Consider the following 14,493-nt stretch of genomic DNA (forward strand, 5'->3'; position numbering starts at 1 on the left):
AATTTTTTTTTTATTATTCCTAAGTTATTGATAGCATTTCATTTCCCGGGTGACAAGACAGTTCCCATTGTATAGCAATACAAGGCCTATCCTAATTTTTACCCTTTTTCAGCACTTTATATTTCCTATTTAGTTGCCTGGGAATTTATCCGCATTTATACCTGCATATGTACAAAATGACAAACATTCTGGATTATTAATTATCTGGTTTGCAGTAGGAAAATGTTGAAAATGTCTCAAATGTTCCCTAGTAAGCACTGGTTAAATAATTTATATACATGCATATGGAATAGAATACTAGGTGGTCAGAAAAAGACCGAAGGAACTAATTATGTATTATGTAAAAAGATGTCGGAAAAAAATTGTTAAAAAAATGCAGAATGGTAGAGTCTATGTTCCTTTCTGTAAGAAAGGGGAAAAATAGAAATATGTGGAGTGTTTGTGGGGTTTTTTTGGTATGTATTTGAATATAGAAATAACAGAATTCTTAAGGGAAGGGAATCCATGTCATGGAGATGGGTTGTGGGCTGATGGTCGCAGCAATGAGAACCGAACTCTTTATTGTATCCCATTTTATAATTTGATATTTGAATCAGGAAAAACAAAACAAAGTAAAAAAAAAAAAACAAAACCAACAGTAGATGAAAAAGTAGTGACATAACCATTTTATTAGACAGAAATTGGACCTTGATTTGGTGCTTGATGTTTTAGAACTGGCTCTGGATGCTGGCTTGTAGGCAGATTTATTTACAACAACAGTTCTATGGAAATATCATCTACTTTTACGTTATTTAGCAAACAGGAAACTCAGCTCAGTGTTCCCCATCCCTACCCACCCACTCTCCCCTTCACTGTGCTGCATCTTCCTTTTTTTTTTTTTTTTTTTAAATCTAATGGTCTTGGGGGGGAGTCAAATAGGAATTATTTATGTTCTGTGAGGAAACACTAAATAAGAATCCGCTCCCTTCTGACTTCTGCAGCCTCCCTCAACATTTCCAACAAATCCTCATTTTTGATATGGCTCTAGTCATGTTAACAACAGGCAGAATGGATTAGGTGTACCTATCATAAAACAAAGTCTAACTCCATGACTACCAACAGGTGCTTTTTCAATATTGTATGTAGTCTTTAATTTAGTAAAAAAAAATGGCTTCACTCATATTAAGACTGTGAATACTAGAGATAGTATTCCAAATAAAACAGTAGCCATAGTAAAGTGTTTTGCCTGTTATCTTTGTTGGATTGCTACTTTTTTTCTATTAAAAAAATAATCTCATATAGCGTGAACATCTAATATGGCCCAGGCACAAAACAAACAAACAAACAAAAAAAAAAACCAATGTGGGATAGGATCCTTCCCTTTAAGAATTGGACAATGTAGTTAGGGTCATAAAATAGAACTACCTTAAATGATTATCCAAACATAGTTCAATCACCTCAGAAATAATACTGTATCATTATTGCAAGTGATTTTTATGTTTTTCATAATAGAATATTTAATGATTTATCTTTTACTGTCTCTCCTTGTATACTCAGTATTTCTAAAATAATCGAGAGTATTAAAATGGTGACAGAGTTGTCTCCTTTTGCTGTGGCAATAAGCTTCATTATCCTTTTCATCACCAAGAGATTCGTTGTTAGCTCTATCTTGATTAGTGATCAGAGACACTAATCTGATAGGTTGGGCTAGAACACAGGAAAATTTGGTGATAGAAACCAGGTAGAACATCTCAAAATAATTCCCATGAGATAAGATGAAGCTGTAGGGAATGAGTGTCATCGAAAGTAGAAATGAGAGTTGATCATCCTGTTTCAGGAACAGAGATCTGTAGGATGTGGGGGCTGGATTGGGGTGGAGGGCAGTGAAATGAGTGACAACAGAGAAGGGGGTACCTTCAGATTAGTAAGGAATAAAAGAGAGAACAAAATTGTGTCTCCAGCTTGTTCTTAAGCATTTCGAGGACAGTGACCATAGGTTAGTCATTCATTTGTTCTTGTACCAAATATTGAAACAAATTTGTAAGAATTTACTCTGTGCCATATACTGAACTTGGGGCTAGGAACATAACAATCAGAAGGTAGAATTTCTATTTTTAAACACCTCCTAGTCTAATAGAGCGATAAGGATATAAGGAAAGAATTACTATAAAATTATAATAAAATAGCACAAATGTCATAATTGAGAAATGATAATCCCCCCACCCCCCATTTCTCATAGAGCTCAGCATTTCGGTGCCAGATAAATGTTTGTAAGTATAAATTACTGTTTGCTGTTCTTTTCAGAGCAATGAATGAAGACGTTGCTAGATCTGACCCCCAAGAATAGGCTGATAAGATCTCTGCTATTGTACACTGGTTGACAGGCCAGGACGGGATGTATCATTTATCAGTGTCCCAAATCGGGCTTCTGTTTTTTCTGCTTCTCTGACTTGACAACAGGAGCATTGTTAGCAATCCCAAATCATAGCAAAATGACTATTTTTTCCAAGTAAAAAGCAGTGATTTTCACTAAGTCCTTTAGAGATGAGCATGTACCTGCTCGTGCCCCAACTGCAAGCTGCCTCCACCACTAACGAGGAATGAGCAGCCCATCTTTCTCAATATGAACCTGCTTTTAGATGGTGTTCTTTGCATAGACTTTGCTTGAAAAAGGAGCAGTTCTCCAACTCCTGCCTCCATTGGTGCATAAGCATTGAAACAGTAAACAGTGCCCTTCACTCTTGCACTATATAGTCACATTTAATAATATTGCCCGTCAATTGACGTAGGTTGAATTCTAGCCCTTGAATCCTTGGCTGAAGCCAGGCTCCCCCACGTGACTGAAAGGCTGTGGGAGTGTGTTACTCTTATTTGCTCTGCATTCTAGTTATTGGTTTCACAGAACGACCTCTCAGTGACTGGATAGAGCAGAATGAAATGGAAAGGCACCAGAACTTTGCCCCAAAGAATGCTTTTCCCCCCTCTCTTCTTCCAAGAGAAGAAAGAATAGCAAATTTTTCCTTCACAGTGGAATTGAGCATGGGGTATGCTTCTTGGGGATAGATCGGGCGTCGGGGTGGGAGGTAACTATGCTTCCTCCAGCATCTTAGATGCTTGCTGTTGGCAGCGGCTAGGACCTGCTAATGACCAGTGAGCCTCCAGGCAGCTCAGGTCCCAGTGCCTTAGAGGACTGCATTGATTTCTGGGACATCAGTCAGAGAACGGCTGAGCTCTCCAACTCTCCAAGGAGAAACAGGATTTTACAGCTGGAAAGAGGATGTGGAGGCCCGTTATTGATTCACCATCCTTCACAACTCCATCAGGGACCCAAAAGGGACAGATTGATAGGATTTTAGAAGAACATTAAGGTCCAACAGAAATTGTCAGATCCTCCGGGGCCCTTGTAGCCCTAGCAGAGGGTTTGTGAATCACTTTACTATTTCCAAAAAAAAGAATAAAGATTGTGTCCCAATTAGGAATAAATTCCTGCTCTCCAAAATATCCAGTTGCTTTGGTTTTGGTTAGTCTTAGTGAGGTGACAGAGCTTCGGGCTTAGCAGAGCTCCAGTTAGTGGTTACATGTTTGTGATTACAAGTGGTAGACAAATAAGTTATTACTGAAATGTGGTTGGCAACATCCTTTAAAGCGTGGGGGTCTCTGGAAGGAAAATAATCACTAAAGGTTTGATGGTAAAAGGTTAGGAACTATTTATCTAGAGCTGCACTGACCCATATGGTAGACAAGAGACACATGTAGTTATTTAAATTTAAATTAAAATCGTGAATTAAAAATGTACTTCCTCAGATGCACCTGGGTGGCACAGTTCGTTAAGCATCCAACTCTCGGTTTTGGCTCACGTGGTGATTTCAGAGTTATGAAGTCGAACCCCACATCAGACTCCGCACTGAGCATGGAGTCTGCTTCAGACTCCCTCTCCCTCTGCCCCTCCCGCTCATGCTCTCTCTCTCAAATAAATAAATAGATCTTAAAAAAAATTCACTTCCTCATTTAAATGAGCCACATTTCAAATGCTCAGTAGCCTCCTCTGGCTAGTGGGAATGGTAGGCAGTGCAGACATAGAATAGCTAAGGAATGTATAGACCAAAGTTTCTCAAAACATAAAAGAATTATTTTTTCTTTATATTTTTAATTATAAATGTAATAGTATAAGGGATGATGAAAATGGAGATAATACTAACCGGGATAATATAAAATCAACCCTTGGGATCTTTCTCCTTTTCTCTAACACTGTCCTTTGTAATACTCTGGTGAGGCTAGCTTCCTCCACAATTGTAAACGATCTCCTTGTACATATATTTCTTGATTTATCAAATTCAAATAGTAGTTTATAGACTTTCTGACATATAAAAATGACTCATTTTTTTTTACCCTTAACACCCCTTTCGAATTATTTGTCAGATCCATTTAAAAATGTTGTCATTTTGAAGTAATAAGATATTCTAATGTAATAATAATTTTATTTACTCAAGGTATCACCTTAATTACTCCTATATTTGATGAGAAAATGTATGCCCCTCCATTTCCCCCCACTCTTCTTCAGTATCTTGCAAACTTGATACACCATGTTACTATTTTAGGTAATCTACATTTGTAATACGCACAAACACATAAAAATTGCTGTCCCAAGCTTTGCCTATAGTTTGAGTCTAATAGTGAAGAACCAACATAATATTATGATTACATAAATGTTATTAGTTATAAAATCAAGTAGTATGAGTTATTTAAAGTGATACTCAATCCTTTGCCATAGACTTGTTCCTGTTAATGAAAAATGATATTTACATAAATTTAAAGGAGACTCTGTCTTCTTAACCTATTATATGTTATTGTAGATAATCTATGGCTTTATATTTTAAATTGAGATATTATTTACTGGTGTGGTGCACAGCTCATGTCCTGAGATTACTTGTCTCTTTATTTTTGTAGTTTCTATGTTACTTTTAAAACTCATTGCATGTCTTCCTCTTCCCTTTTTCATTTTGCTGCAAAAATATTTTTATGAAATTATTTAGAAAAAGTTTTTGAGTAGTAAGTTGTTTGAGTTCTTTTATGTCTAGTAATGTTTTTCCTCCTCATACTGGATTAAATATTAGGATGAAAAGGGAATTCTAGATCCAAATCATTTTTACTAGAACTTAATATTTCGGTTGTCTTTTCTTCCAGTAGCCAATCTTGATCATGCCTGGTTCTTCAGCTCTAGAACCACCATGCATCTCTTTGCCTACAGCTCAGGTGATATTCAACCTCCAGTACTTCTCATTTGGCAGATCCTGTCATTTGCCAATTATCATAGTTGTTGATGTGATAAGGACAGATCAAACAGATGATGTCCTTTTTGTGCCCTCTGGTAAATGATCTTGTTAAGTTACTAATGGGTCCTGAAAGCAAAGCAGGGCATGTCAATTGCTAAACTCACTGAGCAACTTAATTGGCTTCTTAGAAAGGATTTGATACCTCTGGTCTTTGTTTTGTATTTCCTTGGCCTCTGCACACAGAGGCCATGAAAACATGTGGTACATAAAGTATTTCAGCTTCTGTGGGAGGAAAGGGAATGATTTCTCTCAGAACTCCCTATAAGCAAATGTTTTCTTTATTCAGGGAAAGATGGGCATTGATAAATGAAACTTTTGGGAATAGATTTTAACAATAAAACTGTCGCGGTAATCAGAGTTAGGAGGTTTATGACATAACAAAATTTATCTGGTTTATTCTGTTACTTCAGTCAAGACTATCCCATAGCATTTTGGGAAGCTGTCTTTGGGATATACCTGAGGAATCTCAGTGAAAGAAACCAAGGTTTCTTTTGATAGGGTGTGTGTTTTGTCCTGAACATTCTTCTTTTAGATACTTTAGCGTTCTCTGTAAGAGAATGAATAATAAAAATCTAGGCAAATGGAACTTTTCCCAATTATATGCATTGAAAAATTCAGTTGGCCAGAGAAAATGAGTATTTAATATGTTGTTGCTGGGAATAATTTTTTAAAAAAGCAAAAGTCAAATAGATTCATTTTTGGTTGGTATCTGTGTGAGCTGCTAAAGAGAAAATGGAAGGAATATTGATGGCCTTCAGTGGGGAAAAAAGTGGGAAGTCAGAAAGGTAAAACAGACTATGTATAAATAAACGTTAATGGTTAGAATGGTAAACAGGCTTTTACACATAACAGTGATATATACTATACATATATAGTATGTAATCTTTCTTCATGGGAGGTGGAGACAATGGAGAAACTCGCTAATCTTTATACACACACACACACACACAAGTTTGTGTATGGTGGTTATCACTTGCAATCTATCATGATATAAAAATGAGTAATAAAAGGTATTAATAAATAGTTACATTAGTACATTGCTTTTGGCCTAGAATTTTTCAAGACATTTATTTTGTTCCTCTGACAAACTCTTTAGTCAGGACAAGGTGCAATGAAGACTTTTAAAGGTGTTAGTAGACTCACTCAAGTTTAAGTAGCTTGTCAGTGGTAGAACTCACTGGTGGTAGAGCCCACACATTATTTGCTCCCATTTTACTGTTTTATTTTAACTGTGGTAATTGCTGTGTGAACCCCAGAGAGAAAAATAATAAGCTCACACTCATATGACATAATAACACAACTGGGTGCTTAGCTTTGTGATAGTGAAAAACTAATTTCATAATTACGGAATTCTCAGATTTACCTTTTTCTTACCAATTACCTTAGTAGATACAAATGTAGTAATAATGCAGAAGAGTCACAGAAGTACTCAGTGTCCAGGAAGAGATTTTCATCATGGGCACAAGAATTTCTTAGATGAGACATAGAAAAAGCACATATTGAAAAGGAAACAATTGATGAAATAGACTGTGTTTTAATTTGAACTTTGCAGAGGCAACATTAAAAAGAGAAAAAGACCACTGATTCAGAGAATGTATTTGCTATGGCTAAAATGACAATAAATTAATAGCAAGAATTTCTGCAAATGAGCAAAAAACCTTACAACTTAATTTACAAAAATGGGCAAAAGATTTAAAAGCTGGATGGCTGTAATTACGGTAAAATATTTTTAAAGCTCATGGATAATTCTGAAAATTGAAAACTGTAAGATAATATCTTTTCATATATCACATTGGCACTTTTATTTTTTAAAGTTGCAATATGCATGTTGAAGAGGCCATTGGGAAACAACTTTTAGTAACTCTTGGAAGTTGTATAACTTGCTCCACCTACTTAGGGAAACAGTATGGCAAAATACACTGAAATCGAACATGCACATACCTCTTGACCTGGCATTTTCATTCCTAAAGCTATTCCCCAAAGAAGCTTCGCTACATTTGCACAAGGAGACGTGTGCAGAGAGCTAGTTGTGGTTATCTGTAATAGAGAAACTTGTGAGCCATACAAATAGCCATCAACAAACAAAATAATAAATTATGATAGATTAATTAAGTAGGATCTCATCTACAGCAGTTACAGTAGTTGTTTTAGAATACATCTGTAACATTCAACCTAGATTTCCAAAACATAAAGTAGGTCCACTTTATGTAGAGTGTGCTACATTTTATGTGTAAGTACATTTTAAGTAGAGAATTAGAGTGTTTGTAAATTTTATACAACACGTGAAACAAGTTTGTACAATGTTTCTGGATACATGCTCAGTGAAAATACAAAAACATGTCCTAGTTATTTACATGCTTCATGGTGATGTTTGTCTCAGAGGAAGAAGGGAGGAGATAATGCTCCCAGTATCTGGTTTGTCTGTAATATCTTCTTTGCATTCCCCGCCCCCCCCAAACCCCCTCCTTTAGAGAGATGAAGTTCTGCCTTAATACAACTTTTTTCTTGGCATAGGGCTTCCTTAGGTGTTTTTAATTAAAAAGAAAGAATTGTTTCACACGGGATGAGCAGGCAAGCCTCAGAGTACAGAACAGTTAGTCCTCTTCAGCTTAACTGTGTGTGCTCATGGGTCACAGTCCCTCAGACACTGTCCCAGGAGCACTACTGGACGCATATTCTAGCAAGTATTCTATTAGAACCACTGTGGGAGGAAGGTCTATCTTTGAATCTGCACCCTTGATCACACCTAGGGTGTTGCTAAGCGTACTGCCACTTTGTCCTGTTATGGAGAGTCCCTTGCGTTCATCTCTCTGTCTTACTTGAAGCCTAAGCTGCCCCCTCTTCCCTCACAGGTTAGTGCCATTTTTTTTTTCTTGGCTATCCCCAAATTGCAACATCTAAGGGGCTAATCAGAGGTACCAGGTTTTACTTTGCATGTCTCTTCAGAGATGATGGTCGATGGTAATACAGGCTCCAATCTGGGCTTCGCTTTGCTTTCTGGGTACACCTGTATCCCCCCCGCCACACACACTACAAATAACCCTGAAACCCAACAAGCTATGTTTTGCAAGGAGTCAGAATCGCACAGGGGATACACGTGGTGGGCTCTGCAGTTGGATGGACTGGCTCAGCCCCGAGAAAACTGTGACACTTTGAGCAAGTTACTTCATCACTTTAAACCTCAATTACCTCATCTCTAAAATGGGGATCACAGTAGTAACTACCGCAGAGATTTGTTGTGAGGATTAAATGAGTCGTTAGCATTTCGTGGTGGTCTTGGCGCACGGTATGCATTCAGTACATGTTAATGATCATTTGTTCGAAGGCTTGGGGCTAGTAGCATGGTGAATGGTGTGGCACTGCCAAAGTATTCATGTTCGTGGTACTTGGTTCATCATTCATTCATTGCAACTAACTCACGAGAACGCATTCGCACTCTGCAGCTCTGATGCTGACAAATGAACTAGGAATACTTTCACACATTAGAGAGCTGAATACCCAGGGATACATGCCGTCGTGCAATTAAAACAACAAATCCCATGCAAGGACGTTCTTTCCGAAAAAAAAAAAAGACCCCCCAAAACAAAACAAAACCAAAAACCAAAAACCAAAAAAACCAAAAAACAACTCAAAAGCCTAATCATTTTGATTATTTTTTAATAGCAATGTGGAGTTCTACATTTATCGCCTGAAGGAACTCCTGCAATGCATTGTGCATCTCAAAAGGAGGCGAGGTTTCTGAATAGGACACTATAAACCTGATTTCAACAGATTGAAAACAAGATGTGACAAGCAGTTTGACACTGGCCCTCCACTAATTTCCGCTATTTGTAAAGAGGCACATCTGAATGGAAATAGCTCTGCAGAATGGATCGGTATGGCTGGGGCCATGTCCGTCCACACATAAAACCGCAGTCCTGGGGAAAATAAGCTGCCATTGATTTCCTGGGAAAGCCCCCCCCGCCCCCCCCAGTCTGGGGAAAGCAGCCAATACGGAGCACCAGCTGCTCTCTGCTGGAAATCCTTTGTGGAGGGGTCTGAGGAGCAGGAGAATGCTAGAGAAAGCTGGTGGATATAAAAGCGGGGGGGGGGGGAGCCACACACCAGATCTCAGGACAGAAGAGGTGGTAGTGACCGCTGGAGCATGCTTCATTCCTCAAGCTAAGCAGGCTTCTTTCTCAGAAAATGAAGGGGGTGGGAGGAAAGCTTCAACAAACCCTACCTTTATTTAGGCAACATGTTGGGAACCGTTCCAATGGGAATTTCTCATGCTCTTTCACGTTCTCTGAATTCTGTTGGTGGTGAGTTCTTGTTTTCTTTAAAGGGCTCTGATCTAATAAGTAGTTGCCTCAAAACTGGAACAAATACGCAGTGTGATTGCAAGTCCTCATTTACATAATTGCATTATGACAACGATTTTACAAGGATAATAATGAGGAATATTTTGATGTTCACTGGCTGTAGAGCAAACAAACGAACGAACAAACAAACAACACACACCCTCCCCGATTACTTTCTGAGCAATGCCAGGACAATTTTGCTGGGTACATTAGACTAAAAATCTCTTTCAAGATCGAGCACAGGGGGAGCAATCATTCTTTGTTTCCAGTTCAGACACTGCAAGAGTGTGTCTTACAGTGAAATCAAGTATTCATAAAGGTGTTCCAAGAAAGCACTGAACAATAAGTTTCAGATGTCCTCCGAAGTTTGAAATATTTGGCAGTGTTTCTCCTTTATGAGTGTTCTCTGTGAGGGCTGTTGCAGGGTGAAGTTGGCCCGTAGTGAAAAGCATTTTCTCCATAGGAGTTTGGTCACCTGCCTAGACAGTCAATGGGAAAATATGGATTATTCCAGGGGATGAAATTGTCCTATGGTATAAATAGCAAGCCATTAGAGAAAAATGGATTTTTCAAAATAAAAATAAGACACCTTGCACAAGGGTATCTGAGCCCTGATGAATTCTGCTGTATTTCTATTTTTAAGGGTGTGCAAATAACTTACCTGACTACTAAATTTTTTTTTAAAGATTTTATTTATTTATTTGAGAGAGAGAGAAAGCATGAGGTGGGGAGGGTCAGAGGGAGAAGCAGACTCCTCGCTGAGCAAGGAGGCCGATGCGGGACTCGATCCCGGGACTCCAGGATCATGACCTGAGCCGAAGGCAGTCGCTTAACCAACTGAGCCACCCAGGTGCCCCTGACTACTAAATTTAAGGAAGTTATTTATCTTAGCTTAAACGTAGAGTTTGTGAGGCACAGGGATGCATTTAAAGCAATTTTAAAGTGCTAGTATAAGCGCATTTATTTGTATATTACTGGTCATGAGTGTTATTTCTGTTGAAATACATGGGCCAAAATTCCAAATTTTACTTAGAACATCACAAGTTTGGTAAGCAACTTACTATATCAGCAAATTTCCAGGCCACCATGTAACGGGCAATGGTTTTAGGACTCAGAATCAGTCAACCAGCCATTTCTAACATGTTAACGATATATGGTTTATTCATTTTCTTCAAGAGACCTGCCACATCTCTATGCGGCAGCTGTTGAGTATTTAGTAAGGCCATTTCACTAAAAATATTCTGTAATTTAAGTGTTCCTCTAAGATTTACTTAAATCTAAAGTAAATCATGCAAATGATTTTTTACTAAAAATCTTACTAAATCATGCAAATCAGGGAAATTTCTCTCTGCTGAAATACCAGGGTCACTTTTCACCCACTTTTCTCCTGTTATTCCATGTGACTTGAACCCTTCTCTCTACAACTCCCTTCCCCACCCTTTTCATTCCTAGTGCAGAGGCAGGACGTGCTTGAAGGTGGAACTGCGACTTGTCTCCCATCAATAGTCCTGCCCAGTCTGAGCTAAGCCAGCTGCATTATTGATAACGCAGGCAAATATTGATTGTCCTATGTGGTACGAATAGATACAGCCTGGCCATAGGTCCTGTGTCCAAAATGTGGATATTAACAAAACAGGTGAGCATCAGAGCTCCAGAGGTAGCTCTAAATCCTAGAGAACACAGGGTTTGGTCTATAACTAAAGACCACTTCTAAACAAATTCTCCTTCAGTCTTTAGATAAAAGCAAATCACCATTTTATAGTCTTTGGATCAGCAGAATAGGAGTGGGTGCTTTTTTTTTTTATTCCCAAGTTTCAGATCCTCTTTTTATTTAACTCTGCAATTTATAGATGTTTTTAGCCTAGGCGGTATGCAGGCTATTCAGAAATCCTGATTGTAAGCTGGTGGAGGACCTTCCATGGGTTTGCTTAGAGGTGAACTAGTGAGGTTTGGTTCTTGCTCTACAACATGAAATTGAACAGTTCCCACCCCAAAGTCAGATGGGCAATAAGAGGTGGTCAAAAATGTGACAGTCATTAGCCAAGAGCCAGCATCCTCCACAATCATCACCATCATCATCATCATCATAAACTGTATAGTTACCCTAGAAATAATTACTTATCCGAAAAGTAGTATTTTTTTATTTACCAAATAGATCAGTGATGACTCATTTCAAAATCCATGTTTACCATTTCTTATTTATTTCTTAATGCATCTCCAACATTTCATCTGTGATTCTTTTCATTCTATTTGAAAAGTGTCTCTAAACTTACCTTAAATGCATGACTGACAGTCATGAAATCATTAGGACAATCTTGGTGTGAAAATAATGTTATTGCACCTTGATTGTTGAAGGACATTTTCTTGGGTAAAAGATAGTTTACATTAACAGTTATTTTCTTGCAGCAATTTAATGATATGATTGTATTGTCTTCTTCTGAGAAATAGGGTATTTGTTGCCCCTTAAAGCTCTTTTAAAATATATTTCCATATTCTGAATGTTGTAAAGACTTGTACTCCATCATGTTTTCAGCAGTTATTCTAGAATGTGTGTGGATGTTGGGGGTTCATGGGGCCTTTTGAATGTGTGAAGTGATGTCTAGTCACCAGTTTTGGAGGGTTTTAGAAAGTTCTCAGCCATTATTTCCTGATGGAAATTTCCTGCTCCATTATTTCTGTCCTATTTTTCTAGGACTTAAGTTACAAGGATTTTAAACTTTGTCACTGTTAAACTGTAAACACTGTAAATACTTTACGATTTTCTTATGCAGTTTCCATCATCTTAGCTCTTCATTCTTTATTTTAGATAGTTTTCTTAGGACTAATTTTTCGGTGTACTAATTCTCTCTTCAGCTGTTTAATCAAATATTCAACTCATCTACTGAATTCTTAATTTAGGCTATTGCATTTTGTATTTCTAGTGTATCATTTTAAGGTTATTTTTTTCCCCAAAGAATTTTTGCAAGTGGCTTTTATTTTTTTGCATAGAGCAAATCAACTTTTAAAATCTAGCACATAATTCCTATAACTATATTCCCCTATGGGACTGTTGATATTGTCTCCTGTTCTGGTTGACTTTATTTTTCATGGTTTCTGATCCCACTCTGTACCTGCTACTTGATTTTCAAAATTGTTGATAGAAATAATTTGAAGCTCAGGACATTGTTATCTTCCACCAGAAATGATGTGCATTTGTTTCTTCCATTTAACTGGGAGTCCAAATATGCTGGCATTACCTAATTAAAATGTAGGAAGTGAAATTATTTGAGCTGAGCCACAGTGCTGACAAATACCTGTCTACATTTGGTTATTCTTAATTCTAGGGTCAGCACTTTGGTCTCCCACTTAAAACGAGGAAGGTTTTATAGCCCCTCATCGTTCATAGGCCCTAACTCTAATGTCTTTCCTCTTAGTTCTGATTATCTGTGACTCACAAGTGACATCCAGACTGTCAGTATCAAAGACGAAGGGGTAAGAGTAACCTTGAAACTTGGCTGACATTCTTCAGCTGGAAGTTTTCCTAGATCTGGGCTTGTAATTCTTAGCAGACTTGGTAGCTTTCTGAAGCCATAAATAAATTAGTTTTAGGTGTGTCCAACTTTTATAGTTGTTCTTAGTGAGAAGGTCATCCTGGTTTTGTGGTCTAACATTAACAGAAGATGTACCAAGTCGAGCCAAATTTTAATTGATGATGAGACCCGTTTTCACCATAAGACCATGCCCCATTTTCTGAACCAAAATACAGTACATATATTCAATCAATATTAGTGTACAGCCTTTTTAAAAATAGTGTCTTGGGGCTCCTGGGTGGCTCAGTCAGTTAAGTGTCTGCCTTTGGCTCAGGTCATGATCCCAGGGTCCAGGGATTGAGCCCTGCGTCAGGCTCCCTGCTCAGTGGGGAGTCTGCTCCCTCTCCCTGCACCCCACTAGTGGTCTGTCTCACTATCTCTCTCTCTCAAATAAATAAAATCTTTTAAAAAAAATAGGGTCTCCACTTACTCAATTTCCTTTGAAATTTTAAACACTAAATGATAACTTCTGCATGCATTTCTTTTTATTATTTCCTGTCATCTCTGGCTGCTTCTCATTAGAATCACTGTTTCTCCTGTCTCATTTTCTTTACACCCACCTTCAGGTTACTAGGTGAGCCAAACTGCTCATCATAAGTTGAATTCTTTCAGAGGTACCAAGCCATAAAGTTCGCATGGGCCTGGGCACTCATCAAGAGGTAAAAATAAGAGGAATTTAATGAAGTATATAAACCAGTAGTGAAATAAAGAGGCTCAATGTAGCAAAAGTTGGTTATTTAAAAAGCTAATAGAACAGGCAGAGCCCCAGAAAGATTATTCAAAGAAAAAAATTATGTAAAATATAAATATATAAAAAAATAAGAATGAAAAATAAATAGTTAAAAATGATATAGAACTTACAAGGAACAAAAGGAGAAATTGTGAATGCTTTTATGGACACTTTTATGGCAATAATTTGAAAACATGGATGAAATGAATACATTTCTAGAAGAATGTAACATTTTATCGAAGCTGATTCCAAAAAAGATTAGAAATTCTGTATGTATTATTTAAAACTTTAAATAAAGCAACCAAGAATGTAAAGGTCTTAAAGACAAGTTATTAATAATTCTCCCAAGAGTATAAACAGAGAGAATACCCCATGTGTATTCTATGAGGCCAGTATACTCTTGATGCCCAAATTTTAACTCTGACAAGTACTAGTGAGGATGTGGAGAAATGGAAGCTATTATACACTGTTGCTGGAAGTACACATCAATACATTCATTTTGCAAAAGTTGTGCATGTACAATTACATTCCTAGCTATATAC

The sequence above is a fragment of the Mirounga leonina genome, unplaced genomic scaffold, assembly GCF_011800145.1.
Source record: "Mirounga leonina isolate KUSES-001 unplaced genomic scaffold, KU_Mleo_1.0 Mir_168, whole genome shotgun sequence".
Lineage (NCBI taxonomy): Eukaryota > Metazoa > Chordata > Mammalia > Carnivora > Phocidae > Mirounga > Mirounga leonina.